The 16,055-nt window shown below is 38.9% G+C and overlaps 1 pseudogene; it reads left to right on the top strand.

Moving 5' to 3' along the window:
* The first annotated feature begins 250 nt into the window (after positions 1-250).
* LOC129508869 (actin, cytoplasmic 1-like) lies at positions 251-1,312 on the top strand (annotated as a pseudogene).
* Positions 1,313-16,055: the final 14,743 nt, after the last annotated feature.

Below are 16,055 nucleotides of genomic sequence, written 5' to 3'. Positions count from 1 at the left end.
AGGGGGACATAACTCCTTCTATGTGGAAATTTAAAACTATTTTTAACAATGCTTAGAGCAAAGAGGAGTCACTGACTGAAACCGTAGACAATGATAACACAATATATGAAGACTTGTGATGTCACTTGCTGCAGACTGGCTGCACTCCATGTGCTCCTGTGTCTCAGCCTCCTGGATCTTCTGCTCCCAGCCCCCTGCAGATTGCAATGCAAGAAGAAACCACCACACTAGTCATTGAATGGGCTTGGAAATGTGTAAAGTTGGCTTTTCTGGGGATGGTGACCACTAGATGTATTCCATTTGTTGTCAGACACCCAACACCAGGGTGTCATGGTGGGCATGAGCAGAAGGACAGCTACATGGGTGACAAGGCCCAGAATAATTGCTGCATCTTGACCATGAAGTACCACATGGAGCATAGCATCATCACCAACTGGGATGAATTGGGGAAGCTATGGCTCCACACCTTCTATAATGAGCTACACGTGGTCCTAGAGGAGCACCTGGGACTGCTGACTGAGGCACTCGTGAACCTCAAGAACAACAGACAGAAAATGACTATGATCATACTTGAGACCTTCAATACCTGGGTCATGTACATGGCCATCCAGGCTGTGCTGTCCCTCTATGCCTCTGGTCACATCTCTGTCATGGACCCTAAGGTTGGGGTCACACACAGGATGCCCATCTACTAGGGCTACACCCAGCCTTAATCTACCTGGGTCAGGCCCTTGCTGGCTGGGACCTGGCTAACCACCTCATAAAGATCCTCACAGAACATGGCTATAGCTTTGCCTCCACCACCAAGCAAAAAAATCACGCATGACATCAAGAAGTCTGCATTGTCACCATGGACTTGCAGCAAGAGATGACCACCACTTTGTCCTCCTCCTACCAGAAGAATTACGAGCATGCAGGCAGCCAGGTGATCACATCAGCAATGAGTGGCTCTGTGTCCAGGGGAGCTCTTTTATTTATCCTTCCTGGGTATTGAGTCCTGCAAGACTATATCCGTGAGACTACCTTCAACTCCATCATGTAGTGTGATCTTGAGATTTAGAAGGACCTGTTTGTTAACATGGTGGTTCTGGTGGGACTATCATGTACTCTGGCATTGCCAGTAAGATGCAGAAATATATCACTGCCCTGGCTCACAGCATAATGAATGTCCTCCTGAAAGTAAGTACTTAGAGTACTTAGCGTGACTGAGGACTCCATCCTGGGCTCACTGTCCACCTTCCATCAGATGTGGATCAGCAAGCAGGAGAAAGACAAGTTGGGCCCCTTCATCATCCACTGCAGTTGTTTCTAAATGGGCTGGAAGAAGATTCACAGCATTTGCTGCATGAGATGATTCAAAAGTATATGTTTGCCTCACCTCCTGCTGGCCTCATGAAAGTAGAATAAGCCACTGGGTGGGTCAGTGGTTAAGCATCTGCCTTTGGCTCAGGTTGTGATCCCAGGGTCCTGGGATTCAGTCTCACATTGGGCTCCCTGCATGGAGCCTGCTTTTCCCTCTCCCTATGTCTCTGCTTCTCTCTCTGTGTCTCTCATGAATAAGTAAATAAAATCTTAAAAAAAAAATCCTTAGTACATGTGGCTTAGTCACTTTCTAATTAAAGTGAGAGAACATGTTTATGGAAGAGAAATCTATTGGCTTGGTGAGAATTTGCAAGACCATCAATTTCTTGATATGTGCAGAGTATTAATGTGTAAGAACTATACAGGATTTTTCCAGAGGCTGGCAAGAGTTCTTGGACCTTGTTATTTCTGTCTTGTTAGTCTCACAGTGTTGGCAAGTCCAAGACTTCTCACTTCATTTCCTTTCTTACCTGATATTTTTCTGCCAGAACATGGTGGGTCATTACTTACCTTAAATTAGAAACGGATTTACCTTTACACCTGTAGATTTATTCATCCTTTTAATTTATGTAAAGTTTTGTACACAGTGTTCAATTCTCTAAGAGATGACAACAAAATGGGGTTAAGATGACAGAGGAATAGGAGACCCTAAATTTGTCTGGTACCTCAAATACAGGTAGATAGGTGTCAAATCACTCTGAACATCTGCAAAATCAATCAGAGATCTGAGAAAAGAAATATTGCAACTCTACAGTAGAAAAGTGACCAATTTTTGGAATATAGGAGATGCAGAGACTTGAGTCCAGGGTGATACATTGGAGGATATGGCAGAGAGGAGGGAGCTGGCTTAAGGAGGCGATATCACACAGTATTATAAGCAATGGAGCACAAAACCAGAACTTTTAGAAGTCTGCTACAGTGGGGTACATCCCTGGCTTAATGATACTCAGGTGGTAAAGTGGGGCAGAAACCCAGATGGGACAGCATGGTCTTAGGATCCCCAGGGTCACAAGAAGGACAAGGGTGCCTGAATGTGGCCGAGTTCCCAAGCACAAGAATGGTGACATCGGCTGAAAACAGTGAGTCTAGGTGCTGATTTTTTGCTTGGTGTTGCCATAAACTGCAAACCACTGCATGGTAGTGCAACTGCTTTCCTGGCAGGGGTCTAGCAGAAGGCAGAAGCATGGCAAGAAGCCCCAACCTCCCTCTGGAGGAATAGTGCAGTTTATGCTGCAAGAGTCCATAAAATTTGGAGTTTTGAAATTCAGTCACATGCCTGAGATAAAAAAATGCTGTCACAGACTGGGTGAATATAGAGTTCTCACAGAAACCAGGGAGACAAGAGTGATGGACTACTTTTCTGTGAGGGCCCATTGAAGAGTGAGGGGTATGAACTTTCAGCTCCAGGCTAGAGAGTGGGGCACCACCATATTCACTCCACCCATTGGTGCTGAAAGACTTCAGAGAGCAAAACACACAACGTAGTAAAATCCGGAGCCACTTACACTGGGTCTTGTCTCCTTGTACACTGGAGGTTCATTTCCACTAGGGCAAGTGCACCTGAGAATCAGTGCAACAGGCCACTCCCCCAGAAGACCAGCAGGAACAACTGGCTCACACCAAGTTTACTGATCATACAGGGCTGCAAAGCTTTAGCTCTTGGGGAAAACAGTATATAGCATTCCTTTTTTCTTTTTTTTAATTCTTTAGTCTTTCAGTATTGTTTTTTCAGTTATTTTATTATTTTTTCAATTCTTTTTTAATTTTTATTTTTATATATACATTATATATAGTTATTTGTTTCCTTTCATTGTATTTTATTTTATTTTTGTATATATATATATATATATATATATATATATATATGAATTTTTCTTTCACTCTAATTTTGGGATCTAGTTTCTTTCTTTTTTTTTTTTTTTAATTTATTTATGACAGTCACAGAGAGAGAGAGAGGCAGAGACAGAGGCAGAGGGAGAAGCAGGCTCCATGCACCGGGAGCCCGACGTGGGATTCGATCCCGGGTCTCCAGGATCGCGCCCTGGGCCAAAGGCAGGCGCTAAACCACTGCGCCACCCAGGGATCCCTGGGATCTAGTTTCTTGTAACAAGCAAACCAAAACACACCCAGAGTCAATTTTTTTTATATTGTTGTATTTCTAGTTTTTTTTCTTATTTTGTTTTGTTATAATTTTTTCTGTTATTTTTCCTGCTGTTGTTGTTGTTATTATTATTTTTTCTCTTTTTTCCTTCTATTATTTTGTGGACAAAATGGAGGCACAGAGAACTCCCCTCAAACTCAATAAAAACAGATCAACACTTCAATAAAAAATAGTGAGGCTTGCAAATTTCAAAGATAAAGAGAAAATCCTGAACGCACCTTAGGACAAGAGATCCTAAACCTAAAAGGGTAGAAACATAGGCTGGCAGCAGACAAAGACCTGGCATTGCAGAAAGGAGTGGCATGATACACTCAACATGCTAAATTAGAAAGATATGTAGCCAAGAATACTTTATCCAGCAAGGATGTCATTTGGAACAGAAGAAGAGATAAAGAATTTCCAGAGCAAAAACAACTAAGGGATTTGTGAACCAGCCCTTTGAGAAATTTTAAAGGAGATCCTTTGAATGGACAGAGAGCCCCAAAGTAAAAAAGACCAGAAAGAAACAGACAATCTACCCAAACAGTGACTTTACAGGTAATACAATGGCACTAAATTTATATCTTTCAATAATTGCTCTGAATGTAAATAGACTAACTGCTCCAATCAAAAGATGTAGACCCATTGATATGCTGCTTACTAGAGATTCATTTTAGACCCAAAGACACCTCCATATTGAAAGTGAGGCAGTGGATAACCATTTATCATTCAATGGACATCAAAAGAAAGCTGGAGTGGCCATCCTTATATCAGACAAACTTAGATTTTAAACCGAAGGCTGTAATAAGAGATGAAGATGGGCACTATCTCATAATAAAAGGGTCTATACAACAAGAAGATCTAACAATTGTAAATATATCCCTAACTTGGAAGCAGCCAAATATATAAACCAATTAGCAGCAAAATTAAAGAAACCCATTGACAATAATACAATAATAGGGGACTTTAACACCCCACTCTTAGCAATGGACAGATTATATAAGTAGAAGATCAACAAGAAAACAAGGGCCTTGAATGACACACTGGACCAGAATAGTTCATTCTAAAGCAGCATAACACATTCTTTTCAAGTTAACATGGAACATTCTCCAGAATAGGTCACATACTGGGTCACAAATCAGGTCTCAACTGGTCAAAAAAGATTAAGATTATACCATGTATATTTTCAGATCACAGTGCTTTAAAACTTGAAGTCAACTACAAGAAAAAAATTGGAAGGACCACATATACATGGAGGTCAAAGAGCATCCTACTAAAGAATGAATGGTTCAACCAGGAAATTAAAGAAGAATTAAAAAATACATGAAAGCAAATGAAAATGAAAACATGACAGTTCAGAACCTTTGGCATTCAGCAAAGCTGGTCCTAAGAGGGAATTATATTGCAATACAGACATACCTCAAGAAGCAATAAAGTCTCAAATACACAACTAACCTTACACCTAAATGAGCTAGAAAAAGAAAGAAAATAAAGCCTAAGCCAGCAGAAGGAGGGAAATAATATAGATCAGAGTAGAAATCAATGATATAGAAATAAAACACCAGTAGAACAGATCAAAGAAACTAGGAGCTGGTTCTTTGAAATAATTGATAAGATCAGAAAACCCCTAGCCAGACTTAGCAAAAAAAAAAAAAAAAAAGAGAGAGAGAGAAAGGACCAAAATAAATAAAATCATGAATGAAAGAGGAAAAATCATAAGCAACACCAAAGAAGTACAATAATTATAAGAGAATATTATGAAAAATTATATGCCAACACATTAGGCAATCTGGAAGAAATGGATGCATTCTCAGAAACATATAAACTACCAAAACTGAAGCAGGAAGAAATAGAAAACCTGAACAGACCCATTACCAGCAAAGAAATTAAATCAGTAATAAAAAATCTCCCAACAGACAAGTGTCTAGGGCCAGATAGCCTCCCAGGGGAATTCTACCAAACATTTAATGAAGAAGTAATATCTATTTTTCTGAATCTGTTTAAAAATATAGAAATGGAAGGTAAACTTCCAAACTCATTCTATGAGGCCAACATTACCTTGATTCCAAAATCAAACAAAGATCCCATCAAAAAGGCGAGTTACACACAATATCCCTGATGAACATGGATGCAAAAATTCTCACCAAGATTATTCACCGAGACCAAGTGGGATTTATTCCTGAGCTTTAAGGATGGTTCAACACACACAAATCAATCAGTGTGATATATTGCATTAATAAAAGAAAGTACAAGAACCATATGATCCTCTCAATAGAACAGAAAAAGCATTTGAAAAAACACAGCATCCTTTCTTGATAAAAACTCTCTGCCACGTAGGGACAGAGGGAGCATACCTCAATATCATAAAAGTCGTATACAAAAACCACACAGCAAATGTCATTCTCAATGGGGAAAAACTGAGAGCTTTTCCCTTAAGGTGAGGAACATGACAGAGATGTCCACCATTGTCACTGCTGCTTAACATAGTATTGGAAGTCCTAGCCTCGGCAATCAGGCAACAAAAAGAAATAAAAGGCATCCAAATCAGCAAAGGAGTCAAACTCTCACTCTTCACAGATGACATGATAGTTTATGTAGAAAACCCAATGATTCTACCCTAAAATTGCTAGAATTCATACAGGAATTCAGCTAAGTCGCAGGATATAAAATCAATGTACAGTAGTCAGTTGCATTTCTATACACTAACAATGAGGCAGAAGAAACAGAGATCAAGAAATTGATCTCATTTACAATTGCACCAAAAACCATTAGATACCTAGGAATAAACCTAACCTAAGAGGTAAAGGATCTGTATTCTGGAAACTCTACAACACTTATGAAAGAAATTAAGGAAGACAAAAAGAGATGTGAAAACATTCCATGCTCATGGATTGAAAGAACAAATATTGTTAAAATGTCTATGCTACCCAAAGTGATCTACACATTCAATAAAATTCCTATCAAAATACCATAAACATTTTTCAGAGTTGGAACAAAGAATCTTAAAATTTGTATGGAGGTATAAAAGACCCTTTATAGCCAAAGTAATGTTGAAAAGAAAATCAAAGCTGGAGGCATCACAGTTTTGGATTTCAAGCTGTATTACAAAGCTTAAATCATCTAGGCAGTATGTCACTGGCACAAAAACAGACACATAGATTAATAGAACAGAATAGAGAATCCAGAAATGGATCCGCAAGTCTATGGTCAAGTAATCTTTGACAAAGCAGGAAGGAATATCCAATGGAAAAAAGATAGTCTCATCAACAAATGGTGTTGGGAAAATTGGACAGCCACATGTAGAAGAATGAAACTGGGCAACTTTCTTACACCACACATAGAAATAAACTCAAAATGGATGAAAGACCTAGATGTGAGATAGGAATTCATCAAAATCCTAGAGGAGAACATAGACAGCAACCTCTTTAACCTCAGCCACAGTAAGTTTTAGCTAGACATGTCTCCAAAGCTAAGAGAAACACAAGCAAAAATGAACTATTGAGACCTCATCAAGGTAAAAAGCTTTTGTGCAGCAAAGGAAACAGTCAACAAAACTAAAGGCAACCTATGGAATGAGAGCATATATTTGCAAATGTATTATCAATAAAGGGTTAGTATCCAAAATCCATAAAGAACTTATTAAATTCAACACCCTAAAACAAAAAATCCATCAAGAAATGGGTGAAAGACATGAACAGATATTTCTCCAAAGAAGGCATACCAATGGTCAACAGACACATGAAAAAATGCTCAACATCATTTGTCATCAAGGAAATACAAATCAAAATCACAATGAGATCCACCTCACACCAGTCAGAATGGCTAAAATTAACAACTCAGAAAACAATAGATGTTGGTGAGGATGTAGAGAAAGGGGAACCCTCTTGCACTGTTAGTGGGAGTGCAAACTGGTGCAGCCACTCTGGAAAACAGTGTGGAGGTTCCTCAAAAAGTTAAAAATGGAGCTATCCTACAACCCAACAATTATACTACTAGGTATTTATCTGAATGATACAAACATGCACCCCAATGCTTATAGCAGCAATGTCTACAATAGCCAAACTATGGAAAGAGCCCAGATGTCCATCAATGGAAAAATGGATAAAGAAAATGTGATTGATACACACACACACACACACACACACACACACACACACACACACACTGGAATATTACTCACCATTAAAAAGAATGAAATCTTGCCATTTGCAATGACATGGATGGAACTAGAGGGTATTATGCTAAGTGAAATAAGTCAGTCAGAGAAAAATACCACATGATTTCACTCATGTGTAGAATTTAGGACACAAAACAGATGAACGTAGAGGAAGGGAAGGAAAAAAGAAAAGAAGATGAGAATATAGAGGGAGGAAAACCATAAGAGAAGCTGACTTCTAGGAAACAAATAGGGTTGCTAGAGTAGAGGTGAAGAGGGGATGGGGTAATTATGTGATGGGCATTGAAGAGGGCACTTGGTGTAATGAGCACTGGGTGTTATATGCAACTAATGGATCACTAAATTCTACCCCTGAAACTAATAATGCAGTATATGTTAACTAAATTGAATTTAAGCCTAAAAAAAAACCAGAAATGACAACAAATTTTGTTTTTCTACTGTCAGGTGAGAACATTAGGAACCAGCAACATGTCATTAAGTAAGAAAAATAAAGTGCTGTAGTAAACCAGAAAAAAAACAAAACAAGCAAAAAAATCCTGCTGAAAACCTGTGGAATACTATTAAAGTAGAACCCAGAGGAAAATTCATAAGTTTAAGTATCTACACTAAAAAAAATGGGGTGCTAGGTGTCTCAGCAGTTAAGCATCTGCCTCCAGCTCAGGGCATGATCCCGGAGTCCCGGGATTGAGTCCTACGTCAGAGTCCCCTCAGGGAGCCTGCTTCTCCCTCTGCCTGTGTCTCTGCCTCTCTCTCTGTGTCTCTCATAAATAAATAAATAAATAAATAAATAAATAAATAAATAAATAAAATCTTTAAAAAAAAGAATTAAGATTAATTAAGAATCTTGGGACACCTGGGTGGCTATGTTGGTTAAGCAGCTGACTCTTGGTTTCAGCTCAGGTGGTGATCTCAGGGCCATGGGCTATGTCCAAGTGGGGCTCTGTGCTCAGCAAGGAGTGTGCTCGGTGTTCTCTCCAACTCCTTCTGACCCTCACCTCTACCCGTCCCCACTCATATGTGTTCTCTCTTTAAAAAAATATAAGGTAAATTAAAAATCATATTCAAAAATTAGGGAGAAAATTAGAAAAACAAAATAAGTGGAAGGAAAGCAGGAGTTACTTAGGAAGAGCTCAAAAGTTATAAGCTAGAGGACAGAAAGACAAAAGTATTAAGTTAAAGAAAAAACTTAATTCAATAAAAAAAACCATCAGCTATTTGATTCTAGGAAAAAGGAGTAGTGGTGCCTGGGTGTCTTGGTAGGTTAAGAATATGCCTTCAGCTTAAGTCATTATCTCAGGGTCCTAGGGTTGAGCCCCACTGTCAAGCTCCCTGCTCAGTGGAGACTCTGCTTTTCCTTTTCCCTCTCCCCCTCCCTGCTCCTACTCTCTCTCAAATAAATAAAATCTTAAAAAAAAGGAGAGCAAATACACAAAAATGTAATATAGGAAAAAATAACCATAAAAACAGGAAATAAAAAGAATTGCAATGGATTAATTACTTTGTTCAATTTTGTGTAAATCAATTTCAAAAACTGAATTAAATTTTAAAAAGTGAACAAAAATTTAAAAAGTGTCTAAGATAATATAGCTTACCAAAACTATAGAAGAGATTAAAGACAAAGACTTAAAATTGATTTTTGTAGAAGAAACAGGTAAAGTGGTCAAAGAGCTATACCCACAAAAAGCAGCATACCAGATGGAGAATTCTACTTTAAAAGCATATAATTCTAATAGTTTTATATTATTTCTTTTATTTATATTATATTATTTATTTATTTTCAGAGAAATTTTTTAAAAAGAAGGAAAATATTGAACTTCTTTCTTTGATCTGAATATAACATTGATAACAAAACCTGACAAAAACTTAAAAATATTTATCAGACCATCAATATCACTTATGAATATCAATGTAAATATAGAATCTTAAATAAAATATTAACAAACAGAATCAAGCACAGAAAGAAAGAAAAAAGAAAGAAAGAAAGAAAGGAAGAAAGAAAGAAGAAAGAAAGAAAGAAAGAAAAAGAAAGATCATGACCAAAACCAAGTAAAGATACTTATATGTTAGGAAAATAATCATATGAAACTATTTTGAGGAAAGTAATATATTCAATATTATGGATGCTTGAAAGTAATTTGATAAAATTCAACACTATTACTAAAAAATGCTTAATATAATAAGAAAAAAATTAGTACTTCCTTGACATGACATATCTAATTCAGCACAAAAGTGTAAGGATTAATGGACAGGCAACTGAAGCACCTCCACTAAGATTAAAAGTGAGACAAGGATGGCCATTCTTACAAATTCTCAATATTATATTTGCCTTACTGGCCAATGAAATTAGACGAAAGAAGGAAATTTTAGCTATAATAATTGGGAAGGTGTAGATAAAACTATTACTGTTTGCAGAAACTATGACGGCCTAAGAGACTCAACAACAACAAAACTATTGAATAATAAGATCCACAAATTAGTGACAATAAAAATATATGGAAATCAGTATCTTTCATTTATACAGGTCACAGCCAGATAGAAAACATAGTGGAAGAAATGACTCATTTATAATAGCAACAAAAAAGATAAAAACCAGGAAAAAACGTAATGTTTTATGAAGAAAAATTTTAAGACACAATGGACGTCTTCAACAAATAGAAAAATAGAACCTGCTTTTTTTGGTCGTATCATAAAAAATATCCCTAATTTATTTTCTAATTTGTGTTAGTCCTAGTCCTTCCAGAAGCAGAAGCCAAAATGGGATTAAATGTGCAAGACTTCTATTAAGGTCAAAGGCTATGGGAAAGGAAAGAGGGAGGGAGTCAGGGAAGGCTGGGAGAAGGGTCAGACTCCGAGCAATGAAGGGGGGAGGAGAAAAGGTTGGGTGGAAGCCTCCCTTCCTGCTGGGCAATCTGAAGGAGATTTGGAAAAGCTGTCAGTGGGTTCTTGATAAGTTCTGTTAAACACATCCTCATAGCTGCTACAGCTCAGCTAGTGTGCCACACACATGTACTTCCTCACACAATTTTGTAAAGGCATCTCTACCTCCTCTTGCTGAGCAGAGGCATTTGTCCTTCCCGTGATCGTGGCTCCGTTTCTCTCCTCTGTCTCTCAACCACAGGATGTCCAAAGTGACCTGGTGGCAACTGTAACCAATACTTTAACAGGACTCTTGCTGTGTTCCCTGGCAAAAAACGTGTTCACTATGGAAGCAAGACCTCCAACATTGCAGAGTTTTGGAGATGAGAAGCAGGAAATCCCCAGTAGATCACTGGGAAGAATCCTGAGTGGAACAACACTTATTTTACCCATTCATTCCCAACCTGTGTTGCCTTTTTGTTGGCGACACAGACCCATACAGAGTTGATTTAATAAATACGCTATGTCCTGAAGGATGGGGCCCAATCTGTTCAGAGTGTTTCCTCTAGGCTATTTCAGTTGCATGTTTAGAAGGCTGTTCTAGCAATCTAGAAGTCCTCTGGATAGTCTAGTACGTGATATGATCAGTGAATCCCATGGTTATGGGTTCACTCCTATATTTCTTTCGTTATTAAGATGTTATTTGTATGGAATTTCATCCTGTATTCCAAGTATTCCCTAAGCCCCAGAGAGTGGTGTTGGTTGAGGCTCTATGGGCAGGAAAGGCAAAGTCTCATCTAGAATAGCTATCTATCTTTCTGAGGATGAAGTGGTGCTTCCATGATGGATAGGGGCTCATGTAGTCAATTTGCCACCCAGTGGTCACTTGGTCTCCTCCAAGGATAGTGCTGTGTTAGGGGCCTTATGTTGGTCTCTGCTGCTAACAAGATGGACATTCAGAGGTAATGGTAACTAGATCAGCCTTGGTAGGTGGGACTCCTTGGTATTGGAACTACACAGAGCTTCCATCTCCGACACTATGGCTATTCCTTTCAGGTGCCCATCACATCAGTGCTAACTTCAGCTGGCTGAGGGATTTGACAGTGCCTCTTCTGTAGTAGATGTTTTCCAGTGATTAGTAACATGCACAAAAGTCTTCATGCTCTGTGCCCACTTTGCATATGCTCACCCCCAGGTTTTACCCCAGATAACTTTGTCACCTGTCTTTTAAGCCATTGCTGCTAATTTTGAATCTGTATGTACTCTCATCTTGGGCCACTTCTCCTTCCACACAAAGTGGATGTCCAGAGGCTCTGCTCACGGTTCAGTTCTGCCCACTAGGAAGATTTTCCTTTGTCACAGTCTTCCAAGACTACTTTTGAATGTGGCTACGGTGTACCTGCTATTTTCCCGTTGGACCCTGTATATGAGCTGACTCATCTATAAACCCAGGCTGGGATTTTTTCCCTCTATTTTCAGTTGGTTGTATGGGACCCTCTTTGTCTCTAGGTGGAAGCTGGTGAAGGAACACTGGTGCAGTTGTGCTGGGTCACATAAAAGTCTGAATTGCTTGCTTGGAATCTCCTCCTGGTCCTGCTCAGATTGATCCTAGTTATCCTATTTTCATCTTATGATGGACTGCTCTTGGGCTTGTCTGATTTTATCGCTTTGTGGGTCACAGTGGGATGTTTCAAAGGAACAGACACTTAATGTCCCATGGTCAAGCATTTGGTCTCTACCCTGATACATGTCAAGAGCTCTTTCTCAAAGAGTATGCACTTCTCTACATGATGACATGAATGATTCTAGAACCATAGAGGTCTGCCACTTAAATTTCTTACTGGAGCCTACAACAAGCTCCATGGTATACATTTTCCTACCACTGACACCCCTAATGCTAGAGTCTACGGGATTATATGCTTCAAGAAGCAAGGCTGATTGTACCATGGCCTGGACTCGCTGTTTGTGGCCCCATTCAAGCCTTTCGGGTCACCCAATATATGAATTGGAATAATATTCCTGGGCATGGAATATGTTGTTTCCAGAACTCAAAGAGGTCTACTGTGCACTGTATTTCTTTCATGTGTTAGGGAATGCAAGATGTAGCAATTTGTCCTTAACTTTGGAAGTGATATCTTAGCATGCCCCTAAAAACTTGGACCCCTAAAAACTTTTTAGAGGTCCCTGAGTCTTTTTAGGGGTTATCTCCAATTGTTTGGAGCATATCATCAGCATCCTAGTCAGCTTATAGTCATCCTGTCTAATCAGGATATCACTGATGTAAATGATCAGTTTGTTGTCCAGGGGGTCCCAATAGATTATGATAGAAGGCAGGAGAGTTAAGATAGCTTGTGACAACACTGTGAAGATCTATTAATGAATATCGGTGTCCATCTTACAATAATGCAAACTGCTCTGATGCTCTGATCTTCTTTTCTAATTGGCATGGGAAAGAATGTAGTCACTAAGTCAATGGATGCATACCATATAACGGAGGCCTTATTAATGTGCTTTACCAGTGATACCACCTCTGGTATAGGAGATGGGAAAAGGTCTACCAACTAGATTAAGTCTGTGGGAGTTCCCAGTCATTCTCCAGAGGCCATCCTGTTTCTGAGAGAGCCAGACTGGTGAATTAAATGGAGATATGTGAGTGAATCCTTCACCACCTCTGAATCCTACAGGTCTTTAATCATGGCATTACTGTCTGCCATTCTCCCTGGTATATTATTTTTTACTATCTTGGCTAAGCTGGTAGTTTCAGCAGTTTCCATATAGCTTTCCTCACTATTACAGCTTTTATGCTGTAACCAGGGACCCATTGTGGGGTATACTCCAAATCTCAAATATATCACAAATATATCAATTTCAGTTATGTACTTGGGGGTTGAGGAAATGACCTTTGGATGGGGCCATTGACCCAATGGATAAATGACAAGCCTGGTCTTAGGACTCCAGTAATTAGTCTTTGCAGGTCCTACTCTCATAGAGTGGTCATTTGTGGTGGTGCTTATGGTTAATGTCAACTCAGATCTTATGTCAAATAGTCCTAAAACAGTCTGGTTAGTCTTATTTTCACTCTTTTAGGGGGAAGGACTGGAGGAATCAACTCCATATACACTTATCATGATGTTGCTAGGTCCTTTCTTCTAGAGACTCAGCTACCTCTTCAGTCAATGGTATTCAGATCTGAAAATGGCCCAGATCTGGGAACTGAGCAAGGGGTTTTGACTTTTTATAGTGATGCCCACCCCTTAGGCCCCTGCTCTAGTATTCTTGCTTTTTGTTTCTTATAGAGTTAAAAATCACACTTGCTCAATTTCCCTGTTAACCTAAAACTACTCTAAAAAATAGCCTATCAATTAAAAAAAAAGATTACCTGTTCCTTGTTGGATCATATTTCTTTGGATCGTATCATCACAGAAGGTAGGAGAGTTAACACAATTCTGTCCTTCTCTTTTGCCCCTAGGGATACCATCTCTATTAACCACCTCCATAACTTCTTCAGATTAAGCCCCTTCAACCACTTTTCTGACCTTGTTCATCAGCATGGGCAGCCTCCTGGCCTTTGTTACTTCAGAGACCCATTATCTCCATGAATATTCATGAGCTTAGCTCCATGCCTGCTTCTTCCTCTATCAACCCAGTCTGTAGAAGAGCCACCACTGAACTTCCTACTGATACTGCTGCCCTTCTCACCCTGACATTCCCTGTGGCCTTCATGCATGGGTTGTCCTTAAGGTCCTCCTGTGAAACACTGGGAGCTCTTCTGGCTTTACATTGTGTATTACAGCATTCTCATTTCCCTAAGCCTTTCTATTTCTTCCTCTACTCTCTGCAAGAGCATCCCAGGCATTTCCACTTGGCAGTATTAGCCTTCATCTTATCCACCCTCCTAAGAGCCACCTCACCAGTGAGTTTACTGCATCTGCTATAGTCCTTTCCAGGGTGTTAAATTCCATATTCTGAAAAAGTGTGCCTAAGCCAATGAATTCTTGCATATTGAACCTATGTATCAAGAACCCGTGTGGGTTTGGACTGGAACTGGAGATACTGACATGAACTCATGGTTTGTAATATATTGATACATATAGAAATATGTTGGTATGTGTATGCATATGAATACTAAATTTTTTAGCTCTGTCTTTGGGGAAGGCCTGGAAGCATTGGCACCGTAGGAGCAATGAACACATACAGTGCTAAGGTTTGGTTTCCAAATATTATCCATTAATAGGGACCAGTCATCCTTAGAGAACTGGCTGATTCCAGGGATTGAGGAGGGAAAGTAAGTGCAAATTAATATCATGAGACAGAACCACATCCCCTTAGGATGACTAAAATTAAAAAGACTGACCATACCACATGTGGGAAAGGATGTGGAGCAACTGGAAGTCTCATACACTGCAGGTAGAAACATGGTACCATCATTTTAGAAAACATTTTCTAAATTTCGTAAAAGTCAAATGTGCACCTACCCTGTATGAACTAGCTTGTCCAATCCTAGGTATTTACCCACGAGAAATGAAAGCATATGACCATACAAACACTTGTACATGAATGTTCCGTTCACAACTTTATTTGTAAGGCAAAAAACCGTAAAGAATCTACATGTCCATCAACAGGTGACTGGATAAACTCAATATATTCATATAATGAACACTAGTCAGCAAAAAGGAATGAACTACTGATATCCAGTGCAATGTGGACCTCAAAATAATCTTGGATCTCAAAATATTCTGAAAGAAACCATACAAAGTGTACATACTATTCTACTAATCTGTAGTAACAGAAATATCAGTACTTACCTGGGGATAGGTGTGAGCAAGTGTTAGGGGCAAGAGACAAGATTGCAAAAGGCCACAAGGAAACTTTTAGTAGTGATGGATAGATTCATTAGTTTGATTGTGATAATTTTGTAGGTGTATATGGATGTCAAAACTTATGAAAAATTCAAATAATACTGCTGTTTGCATACCACATTTTGAAGGGCAAAACTCTTGAGTTGACTTTGTCATTAACAGATGTGTCATTTGAGTGACAATACATACAAATGGCTGGTACCATACTGGAGAGCGCAGATAAAATATTTTCATCATTTAAGAAAGTTCTGTTGGATATTATTAGTCAAGATTCTTGAATACATTGGTAACTATTAATCTTGTCCTATCTATTATCTCCCAACCATGACCTGTTTTTTTTTTTTTTTTTTTTATGACCTGTTTTTGTTTATCCCACTCTCTCAGGCTGCATGCTGTCCTTTCATAGAGCTTTGGTGGGATTCCATTTTGGGTTATTTTATTGCTTACATTTTATCATGTTCTTCATTCTGACTTGAATTAGAGTTGTAATGAAGTTTGAACAGAAAATTCAGCTAGGGGCTGATGTCAATCGAATGTGAGGAGCTTCCTAACAATTTAGACCTAATAATCTTACATTCTAACATGACTTCCTCACCATCCAGAACATTCATGTCTCACAGCTCCTGTGGTTGGCTGTACGTAGTCAGGATTGTGTACTGTT

Source organism: Nyctereutes procyonoides, unplaced genomic scaffold (genome assembly GCF_905146905.1).
Source record: "Nyctereutes procyonoides isolate TBG_1078 unplaced genomic scaffold, NYPRO_anot_genome, whole genome shotgun sequence".
Lineage (NCBI taxonomy): Eukaryota > Metazoa > Chordata > Mammalia > Carnivora > Canidae > Nyctereutes > Nyctereutes procyonoides.
Note: the sequence above shows the minus strand (reverse complement) of the source record. Positions and strands in the feature narration are given on the sequence as shown.